This window comes from Vulpes lagopus, chromosome 12 (assembly GCF_018345385.1).
Source record: "Vulpes lagopus strain Blue_001 chromosome 12, ASM1834538v1, whole genome shotgun sequence".
In the NCBI taxonomy this organism is placed as follows: domain Eukaryota; kingdom Metazoa; phylum Chordata; class Mammalia; order Carnivora; family Canidae; genus Vulpes; species Vulpes lagopus.
In genome coordinates, this window is record NC_054835.1 from 82,273,770 (window position 1) to 82,284,992 (window position 11,223).

The 11,223-nt window shown below is 38.5% G+C and overlaps 1 pseudogene; it reads right to left on the reverse strand.

Annotated features, from left to right (window-relative positions):
- Window positions 1-366: 366 nt before the first annotated feature.
- On the reverse strand, window positions 367-10,137 carry LOC121474091 (annotated as a pseudogene).
- Between the last annotated feature and the right edge of the window lie 1,086 nt (window positions 10,138-11,223).

An 11,223-nucleotide genomic window follows, 5' to 3' on the forward strand; every position in this document is an offset into this window, starting at 1 on the left:
TTTGTGAAAGAAGAGACAGAAATAAACAAATAGACAATGTAAATATGGAGGAACAGTAATACTGCGGAGAATTTCAGAAGACAAAACAAAATTAATTTTATTTATTTATTTATTTATTTATTTATTTATTTATTTATTTATAAAGAAGGAGTTTAGTTTTATTTTCTCGTGCATTTGCAAAACACTTAGGACCAACATAGAAATAATAATAAAACCTCCTGTGAAAATTACACTAAAAAAAAAAAAAAAAAGACCTGAGAAGGATTAGTGCCTTAGCTCTAGGGAGCTACAGCAAATCTGATTGGTCCAAGGAATTGAAAAGATATTACAAAGATAAGACAGAACAGGAGGTGAGAGAATTAGAAATTACTGAGGAAGAGGGCCTCGGAGTGGGCCACGAGGGGGAACTGGAGGCCCGCGGGTGGGTCTGGGTGGAGGCAGGGGCCCCCACTGGCAGCCGTAGGGTGGGGGTCATGGAGGTCCAGTGTATCCATGAGGAGGTATTAGTGGAGGAGGTCCAAGTATCCCATGTGGAGGCATGGGACCTGGGTGACCCATGGGAGATCCAAAAGGAGGCCCTCGAGGGGGCATGCTCATCGGAGGAGGGCCAGGATGAGGCATTCCAGGTGGTGGTCGGGGGTGGTGGCTGCCCCCCCAGAGCCTGGGGGCCCAGCATGTGGGTGTCCTAGGCCATGAGGGCCATGGTGGGCCAACTGCATCTGAGACATCCCTAGATGGGGCGTCCCACTCGGTGGGAATGGGTGAGGCTGCGAGTGTCCATGTCCAGGATGTCTGCCCCTGGGGTTCCTGCTGATGGTGGACCGTGTCCTCCAGCCCCAGGAGGCATAGGTGGCGGGGGCATGGCTGGGGGTATCCCAGGTGGAAGGGCTCCAGGAGGCGGCACTGGGGGTGGGAAGGACCCAGGGGGAGGCATGCCTGGTGGAGGGAGCCCAGACCCCAACGATGATGGACAGGACTGGGGGCTGAAGGTGGAGGGGGTGCATCTGCAAACAGCTGATGAGGGCGGTCAGCCTGCGGGAGGGGGTCCTGGGCGGCTGGAAGTCGGTCAGCTGCCGAGCCCAGGCGCTCCCCCTCGGAGCCCTTGAAGGCACAGGACACGGTGATGGGGCGGCTGCAGAGACCCTGCCGGTTCAGGGCCTCAATAGCTGCATCCGAAGCGTCAAATGAAGCAAAATTAATAAAGGCATAACCTTTGGAGTTGCCTGTATCAGGTCCCGCATAATCTTAGGGGTTTGTAAGATGACCCCGAAGGCGCTGAAAGTATCATAAAGCAGCTTCTCATCAGTCTCTGGGTCCAGATGGCCAGTGAAAATGTTGGCCCCCACGTTCAGGTTCTTGGGAGCCGAATGCAAGACTCATACTAAGGCACATAGGTATTGCACTGCAATATGCTTGGGAAAAAGAGAAAATATTTTAAATTTCCAAAAAGAAAATTTAGATTACTTTCAAAGAGGAAGTACTCAAAGTGTCACTGAATTTCTTAAGGCAACCTATTGCTTGAAGGCAATAGAGGAGTAACTCTAAAATTTGAGAGAAAATTATTTCAAACTTAGAATTCTATACCTAACCAACTATCAATAAAACTGTTAACAGAATAAAGATTTTTAAGATGTCCAAGAGTTCAAGAAATTTATCTCTCACATACTGTGAGAGAATTTCTTAAATTTATTTTAAGAAATTTATTGAGGAAGTTTTCTAGCAAAACAAAAGAAGAAACGTAAGAAAGACGATTTAAGATATAAAATTTAAAGGAGTCATCAAGTCCCAGGGTAACTCTTTTGCCAGAGGCCTAGCATGTATTCAAATTGCAGTAAAATGCCAGAGGGCTCGGAAGGTTATTTCTCCCCATACCTCTAAGACACAGCATAATATTACTGATTCAATGGAGTTTTTAGATATAAAAATGGAGAATAATTACAATAAAGATTTTACAAGAAGGAAAAAGAAGGCAATTCGAAACTTCAGGAAAAACATGTATCCAAGAAAGAAACGTCTGTTTCTTCAGTGAACAATATTTATATGCAAATATTATTTATAAACTTATTTAAAATACAACCAATAGTGTGCTGGTAAACATTTAACAAATTACTCTAAAATACACATATATCTACATACATACATACATTTATGATGACTTTTACTTGTATAAAGGATATATATGTAGCCCACCATTTACAAATAACGAAATATACAAGACTCTGTATAGTAAGTTCTATAAAGTCATTGATTCTCACATTGTGCTTTTGTTGAGTTTTGCTGAATTCTTGGAACCATAGCTAACTTATGGTTGTGACTGACAAATAAATACACTTCTGATATGTATGTTGAATTTTCTTTTATCTTAACAGGTAAGAAAAATGAGGGTACCTGGGTGGTCCACTCGTTAAGCATCCAACTCTTGAGTCTGGCTCAGGTCATGATCTCAGGGCCATGAGATCAAACCCTGCATCAGACTGTGCTGAGTGTGGAATCTGCTTGAGATTCCCTCTCACTCTCCCTCTGCCCCTCCTGCTTGTGCTCTGTTTCTCAAATAAATAAAATAACTCTTTAAAAAAAAGTAAGAAAAATGAAACAATGAAGACATATGTCAGAACTGCACTCATTTGCTAATGAGATAAACAACTTCTTTGCTGAAATGAATACCGGAAAAGTACTCCTTCATTTTTTGTTCTGTTCACGATGTAATGGGTAGAAATGTAATATACTTTAAGTTATACCTAAACTATTAAGCTTTTCTCCATTATTTTCCTGAGTCTAAAGTCTAGACAATTAACCGACCAATAAATCAAAGCCCAGATTTGTAATCTGCTGATTGCAACAGTGAAATGCTTCCATCATCATCAATATCAAGCTATTAATGTGCCACTGAACACAGAGTTGGGAAGCTACAGGTGGTAGCATAGCATCGTATAGTATTTCTACCATACAGTTACATTAAATGTAAGTAACTTCAACAGCATAGATAATAGCAAAATGTAGTAACATAATTAGGAAGTTTAAATTTTGATGTTCATTACTTTATAAAAAATATTTATTCATTTATTTGAGAGAGAAAAAAAGAGAGAGAGCTAGGGAAGAGGCAGAGGAAAAGAATATCCAAGCAGACTCCTGCTAAGCACAGAGGCTGACTCCGGGCTCAATCTCATGACCTAAGAGATCAGGACCTGAGCTGAAACCAAGTCAGATGCTTAACCAAACTGGGCCACCCAGGTGCCCCGCATTATCTTTACTTTTAATATAATTTATTTAGTTATAAGTTCATGTAATTTAATTTTTAATAATGGCTATATTTAACATTTAATTGGCTTGTAAAATTCCTAAAACAATTAGCTTTTGCAAGTTGGCACAAGTAGGCTCCAACATACCCCTGGACATGGGGCTATTGTGTAGAGTGGGGGAAACTAGGTTGGAAGTGGTATAAAATAGAAAAATCTTCATTTCCCATAGTGCAAAGCAAAAATATCATGACCAAAGATGTTAAAGGCAAAAATATATTTTTCTAAAGATTTTTATATAGTCATTAAATTATTTAAATATGATTAGAGAGAGAAGGATTGGGAGGCTGAGTAGTTGTAGGACAAGACAAAGATTTTATTAGAGGTATTTCATTTAATATTTAACCCTGGGTATGCACTAAATTAAATTTATTATTTTTTAAAATTAAATTTATTAAATTAAACTAACCCCTGGGTATATACTCTAAAATATTAATAAGAATAAAATAAATGCAAAATATGTATTTAATAATATAGACATTTTGAAGTAGTGTGAGATGGTATTCTTTCTCATGGTAAATGGTCTTATATACTGTTCCAGATGTTTGTGACAAATCATTATTTGGGTCTAAAATTTGATATAACTTTTGGATATTTTTGACTGAGCTGTTTTGAAGTGGTATTTAAAATTTTGCCAATTTTTGGTTGACAGTGTCAATTGGGACAAATTTGAGATGTTTCTACTCTGTGTAATTTGCTGCTTTCTTTTGGCAGTCACTGAGCTCTTATGGTTTTAGGCCGTTGTTGGCTCACTAAGATTTTAATTAGGCAGCTGAGTCCCATATGTTGTATGCACTGCTTTAATTTCACTAGCATGTTTATTTGTGTGGTTGTGGCATTTTAACCCCCTGCTTTCCCAGAGGACATACAGACAGTCTGGTAATTTGATGTATGATGTAACCATAGGACACATACCAGTTCATCAAATGTCCTAGGCCTACCCACAACTTTAAAACCTGTCTGGAAAGTGAGTACATAGTAAATTCTGTTCATTGTCTTTTATCAGGTCAATTGCTTTTGTTTCTTTTTTCTTATTCTCATTTCCACACTACTAATTTTCATTACAACCTTTCAGTTTTGAGTTATTGCACTGGCCTCCTAACTCATCTTTCTACCTTCAAATTCCACTGTTCAATCCATCTTGGATAGCATCAATAAACTAATTTTCCAAAAGTATCACTTTAGTGTCTCTACCCTGCTCAAATATCAATTTTTTTTAATATCAATTTTTTTTAAAAAAAGATTTTATTTACTTATTCATGAGAGACACACAGAGAGAGAGAGAGAGGCAGAGGGAGAAGCAGGCTCCATGCAAGCAGCCGGATGCGGGACTCGATCCTGGGTAATCCCAGGGATTACCCTGGGCTGAAGGTGGTGCTAAACTGCTGAGCCACCCGGGATGCCCTCAATGCTTTTTTTCTAAGAGAGATTCAAACCTACTAACTCAGCCAGTAATCTCCAAAGTGAGGTGGGTACAACCAAGGGCGTGTAAAAGACAACTGGAAGAATATAGCAGAACTTTTTGTTCCTATCCCTATACTACATAAAGAAATATATATATTTTTAGGTAAAAAAGAAAATAAATGTCTCATATACCGATTGATACAAGAACTGCCTTTCAGACTGTATGTCACATGATCGTACCACTCACCTCTCACGATACCTGAGATATCTTGAAGTAATTAAGTTTCAAAGTAGAGTATAGCAGTTGTTCCCTTATTTTTTGGGTTAACTTCCAGCATATTTTGATGTTTTTCTATTTAGATGCATCTAGTTATGATTTATTGATTGTATGGTTTCATGAATATGAAAGAGGCTTAAGAAGATTTAGGAAAGAAAGCAGATTGAAGAGAATGGTAACTGCACATGTAAGAGAACAATAAAAAAACGGTCAAGGGGCAGCCCGAGCGGCTCAGCGGTTTAGAGCCGCCTTCAGCCCAGGGCCTGTTACTAGAGACCCGGAATCTAGTCCTATGTCAGGCTCCTGCATGGAGCCTGCTTCTCCCTCTGCCTGTGTCTCTGTTTCTCTCTCTTTGTCTGTGTCTCTCATGAATAAATAAATAAAATCTTAAAAAAAAAAAGTCAAGCTATTACTTCAGTTCTTAATGTAAATGCTTTGTAAGCCATATTATGTAGTAAAAATAGTGCAACTAATAAGATCTGACAACAATTTGATCGAAAAGATTCAAAATTACTGAAATGACAATTTGAAACAAAAATTCATGTTCTTATATTTAACAATACATTTCACTTTAAGCGTTTATTGTATTTGAGATTTTAGTTAGTGATAGTACAAAGCCATTAAATTAGCAAGATGTGTGAACTGTGCACCTAAAAAGGACATATTCCAATTTTGTGGAGCTTGAACTTCAGTTAGTTTTGGAGGATTCTTTAAGGAAAAAAACACAAAATGGTAAATGCAAAGTCAAGAGTGAAAGTGAACATTTATTTAGAATGAGAAGAAATCACAACAAATTACTCAGCTTAAAAAGCAGAAAATACCACAAACAACATAAAATCCAGAAAAATAACAGCGTTTTTATAGATGAACTGCTGACATGCCTCTATAATAGCATCTTACTATTTTTTTAGCTACATCTTCTTTGAATACTTTATTGTATTTGTATCATAATTACTTTGTACCATAATTACTTTGTAGTATTTTCTAAAGACAAAATAGAAGGGTACTCATACTTTAGCATAAGTGATCAAAACTTGTTTTTATTATCAATAATTTGCTACTAATAGTGTTATACAGATTTTTAGGACTGTAGTCAAATTTGGAGAAACTTTTATCATGTGAATGTTTGGGCTGCAAGATTTTGGGGAGGTTAATATTTTGTCACGTAAGAAAGACTAACTTGAAATGCTCTCTGAACCAATAATACCAATTGATCAGAGCAAATTCAAATGCTTTTTAAAAATGCCCTCATGTTGCAGTGAGCTACATAACTGTATAATCAAATTATTCTTATGCTATATATTTTGGCCTATTAAATAAACAAATGTGTAGGAGTTCTGTTATAGGAACACCTGTTCTTTAATTGTTTTGCTAAACAATTGTTTATTATTTTGCATAGCAAAACAATAAAAACCACTTTATCTGGTCCTTCCAGATTTCATCAGGACAAGATACATGCAACAGACTCTGATAGATGGCATACATAAACTATGTGATTCCACACATAGACATACCGATTGTAGTATTGCTATACAATCAGTGCCTCACAAACACAAGAATTATAACAAATTCTGTTTCATGTGAATACAATAAAGAGAAAACAAAAACCTATGATTTGTTTAAAAATGAATATGGTGACAGAAGAATTTCTAATGAGAACCCAATGGTTTGCTTATAATGTTACATATCTGATGACTGGAAGAATTTTTCACAGATAAGCTTCTGGTTCCAGAATTTCACACATTGTTTCTCTTCACTTCCACATATTTTTGACACTGGGTGACACTGGCCATAGAAGAGATTCATATTGTTATATGACCTCTGATTGTGCATGTCACATCACAACCACACATGAGTCAGTAGAGTGGGCAGGAACATTCCTGGAAGGCACTTCTACTGGGTTGGCTAGTGATCACCTAACTACACATGGAAGAGCTTAAGAATCACAGAAAGACGTTCCACTAAACCCAAGCTAAATGTATTCCCAATTCTACTTCCCCTTATTCAGATCCCAAAAATGGTTGCATCCACCTATATTCCCTCTAGCACAAAGGACATATAATGGAAAAATCAGTGTGGAAAAGAACATTGTCTTAGTTACAGCCAAAATATCTTACCTCTGCAACCTTTTTAGATATATACATTGTGGGGGAAAAGCTCATGCAGGTGCACAGTCCTGCACTTAAGCTTTGTGAGCATCATGGTCCCTAACTTCAAAAAATGAAGTCAAGTGGCTACTAATATTTTATTTGTATTTAAAGCATTTGACACTTAACAAAATATAGAATGTTGCTGAGCTTAATGATAAATTCTTTTGCAATTCCTTCTTTATTTAAAAGTAAAGAAAAAATCCACTGGATATCTTTTGACATCTATGTCAGCCACTAAAGTCAATTATCAAAATAAAATGTGTAGAGCCAGATTTTGAATTGCTATGTCATAAAGTGTTATTCAAAGATTAACAAAAAGGGGGGATCCCTGGGTGGCTCAGTGGTTCGGCGCCTGCCTTTGGCCCAGGGCACGAACCGGGAGACCCGGAATCGAGTCCTGTGTCGGGTTCCCGGCATGGAGACTGCTTCTCCCTCTGCCTGTGTCTCTGCCTCTCTCTCTCTCTCTCTCTCTCTCATGAATAAATAAATAAAATCTTAAAAAAAAAGATTAACAAAAAGGGTATTAAATCATATTGCTCTCATTAAAAATATTTTTTTTCACAGATGACATAAAGGATTTTATACCATAAAAAACAAAGAATAAAAATATTAAAATATTATTTCATTATTTAAAATAGTTATAAATAAAATAGTTATAAAAGTACAAAATATAGATTTCTTATACATATGTGTATAGATATACATATGTATGTACATGTACACATACATACATACATATTGGGGAGTGTGCTCAAAAATCTTTACATGGGACTTATACCCGGTGGCTCAGCGGTTTAGCGCTGCCTTTAGCCCAGGGTATGATCCTGGGGACCCGAGATTGAGTCTCACGTCGGACTCCCTGCATGGAGCCTGCTTCTCCCTCTGCCTGTGTCTCTGCCTCCCTCCCTCTCTCTCTGTATCTCTCATTAATAAAAAAATTTAAAAAATCTTTTCTAATAAGATGTACAATTCCAAATACCTGGGTATCATTGAATTAGGCATTAATGACCCTCAAAATTTGGCTCCAAAGGACTCCATCTCTTGAGCTAGGCTGAATTAATTATTCCTAGTCCCTAAAACAAGCCTTTATTTTCCTACCCCACTGGCATTATCCAGGTAAATCCTACCTCAGCTTCCAACTTGGAATATTTCCTTTTTTTATGGCTAACTCAAATCTTATCTATCTTCAAGGATCTGTTTTTTTAAAGCTTCCCTTGACGTTTTCAGTTTTCAGAATTCTCTAATTTTGTTAAATGAATAATACTATTTTTAAAAGATTTATGTGGGATCCCTGAGTGGCTCAGTGGCTTGGCGCCTGCTTTTGGCCCAGAGCGTGATCCTGGAGTCCGAGGATTGAATCCCACATCGGGCTCCCTGTATGGAGCCTGCTTCTCCCTCTGCCTGTGTCTCTGCCTCTCTCTCTGTGTCTCTCATGAATAAATAAATAAAATCTTAAAAAAAAAAGATTTATGTATTTATTTGAGAGAGAGAGAGACTATGGGGCAGAAGGGGAGAAAGAGTGAGAATCCCAAGCAGTCTCTGCATTGAGTGCAGGTCTGACACAGGGTCAGTCTCACAACCCTGAGAGCATAACCTGAGCCAAAATCAAGAGTCGGATGCATAACCACCTGAGCCTCCCAGGTGCTCCTTATATTTACTGTTTTAATATGTTGTTAGCACTAAGTGATAGCACACTGTAAGGCTTCTCTTTTATTGTATTATTTGTTTTAATGCAATGTAAATCATACTTTACAGCTTCTCAAAGGCAAAGGCTCCCTCTTATACTTTTGTATCCCTACAGCACCTAACACAAGTCTATGCAAATAATAGTTACCCTATGAAGATTTGTACAATCAGTACCTTTTTTGGAAAAAAATCAAGTTAAGGGGAGATATCTTTGGAGTTCATGAAACCCTCTTTGGGGGGAGGCTATGTGTGAAGGCAGTCGTAATGACAGCCTTTTTCTTCCCAGTGACACACTGGGAGAAAGTTCTTCCCTTTATACACCTATCCTGTGCTGAGAACATCGTCCTCAGGATGAATATTAAGTGAGGCGTATACACTAAAATCTCAAACTATGACACTAAAGGGAAAGAATGGCTTCATTTAGAGTCCCGATGTGATTAGCATATTCTCTTTCCAAATGAGATAATTTTATCTTCTCCACCGCTTACTTTTCTTATCCATCAAAAGACCATATTCACTAACAATGGCAGATGGGAGGGTGGGGGTGTGTCTGTCCATCTCCCGCCAGTTTGACATCTCTGTGGACGGAAAACAAACTGATAAAAAAAGAAAAAAATTCTGAGTTCCTTGTGAGCATCCTAGTGGAAGCTCCTTTGGGTTTTCCTTTTCAGAAGGGCACTGTACCTGTCCCTCTGTAGACGTTGCTTCTTTTTTAACAGCAGAGGTCCTCCTTGCTCAGCAGTCCTCCAGGATCGAGCAGCTACTCATCCTAAAGGCGTGAGAGAGTTGGGAACTGCATGATTTAGACGGATTATTAAAAAGCCATTGTTAGTGCTGTAACTGGGTTTATGATGTTTTTTCATCTCGACACCTGCCGACATCTGAAGGTTCTAATTAACTGTCAATCAGGGCAGAACGCTCAGCCTTGTGCCTGGAATGACTATGTGGAAGTATATGCAAATTGATTAGGTTAAAGCTAAGAAAGAATCTGTACTTTAGAGAATGAAAAGCTATATTAATCCAGGATTATCAAACACTGGTAAATGTATTATCGACTTTGTCATGATGCCAGATAGAATAATACTGTGATCTAGAGCCCAGATTTCCCGGACACCGGTAAACCATGCTGGCTCTGGCCTGAGGAGTTCTATTGGAATCTACGAGGAGTAGAAAGAACCAAGCCTCACTCACCCTAATCGAGTATGTCTGGGGTCCCATGCCCATGAGATTGGGACAAGCTCTACCCTGTGCCACCCACCTTTTCCCATCTGTATCCATCTCCTACTGTGTTATCAGATGCTCCAGATGGAGCTTCCTGTGCCATTGTTAATTATTATTATTATTTTTATCTCTTCAACCCATAATGTCTCTAAATCTCCTGGCACTGCAACTGTTGTCTTTGTTGGAAAGAGATGATAGCCTTCTGAGACGGTGATGGTGGTATTTCTTTGTAAGCTCTCAGGAGCAATGTGGATACTATTCAAGTTTTAGAAAATAATAATTACGTCCTGACACTTTAAAAAAGTGAGTTTCTTTGTAATTAGTTCTAGTATTTAGGATTGCTTTGAAATTCACTAGGGTTTTTCCTTTAAACAAGACGAAAAGATTCAGCTTATTTCTCTTGTTTGGGATCCTTTGGGATGAAAAGCACTAAAGAAATGTAAGCTATTATTAATCCGCCCCTTCTCCAGGCACATGTCAACGGGGGCTCTAAAATGTATATCAGCTGACGATATATCTTGGTTCAAAGGAAGCTGCAAAATTATTTTTAAGCATGTACTTTGAATTTGCCCAAAGCCTGTCTATTTCCATGGCAATGGAAGTGGCATCCTGTGGCTAAGGCTCCTGTTGGTTTTAGCAGTTACAGCAGGTTCAGCTGGATGGATGCTATCTCCTGGATAATGCCTAGTGCTTTTCTCGAAGTGGTTTGTATAGAAAGGTTGGGGAGTGGGGTTGGTTCTGCCTGGATGCAGGGGGATGAACAGATCTTCCATATTTCCTCCAAAACTTTGCATCCTATAATATGGACTGTTGATGATTGCTCTCTCTTTTGCAGTTGTTCACAGCTCTTGCATAGTGAGAAGAAAAGAAAGTCCTCATGTCTTGTCCCACATAGCTTTACCAGTTGTATGCCTAGTTGGAATTTTTATTTTTTTTTTAAGATTTTATTTATTTATTCATGAGAGACACAGAGAGAGGCAGAGACACAGGCAGAGGGAGAAGCAGGCTCCCTATGGGGAGCCCCATGCGGGACTCAAACCACTGAGAGCAGATGGGATCACACCCTGAGCCAAAAGCAGACGCTCAACCACTGAGCCACCCAGGTCTCCCTAGCTGGAATTGTAAATAACACTTCCTTTACCATCGTTGCTTCATAGCTGGTGTTGACTGACCCCAACCAACCAGAAGT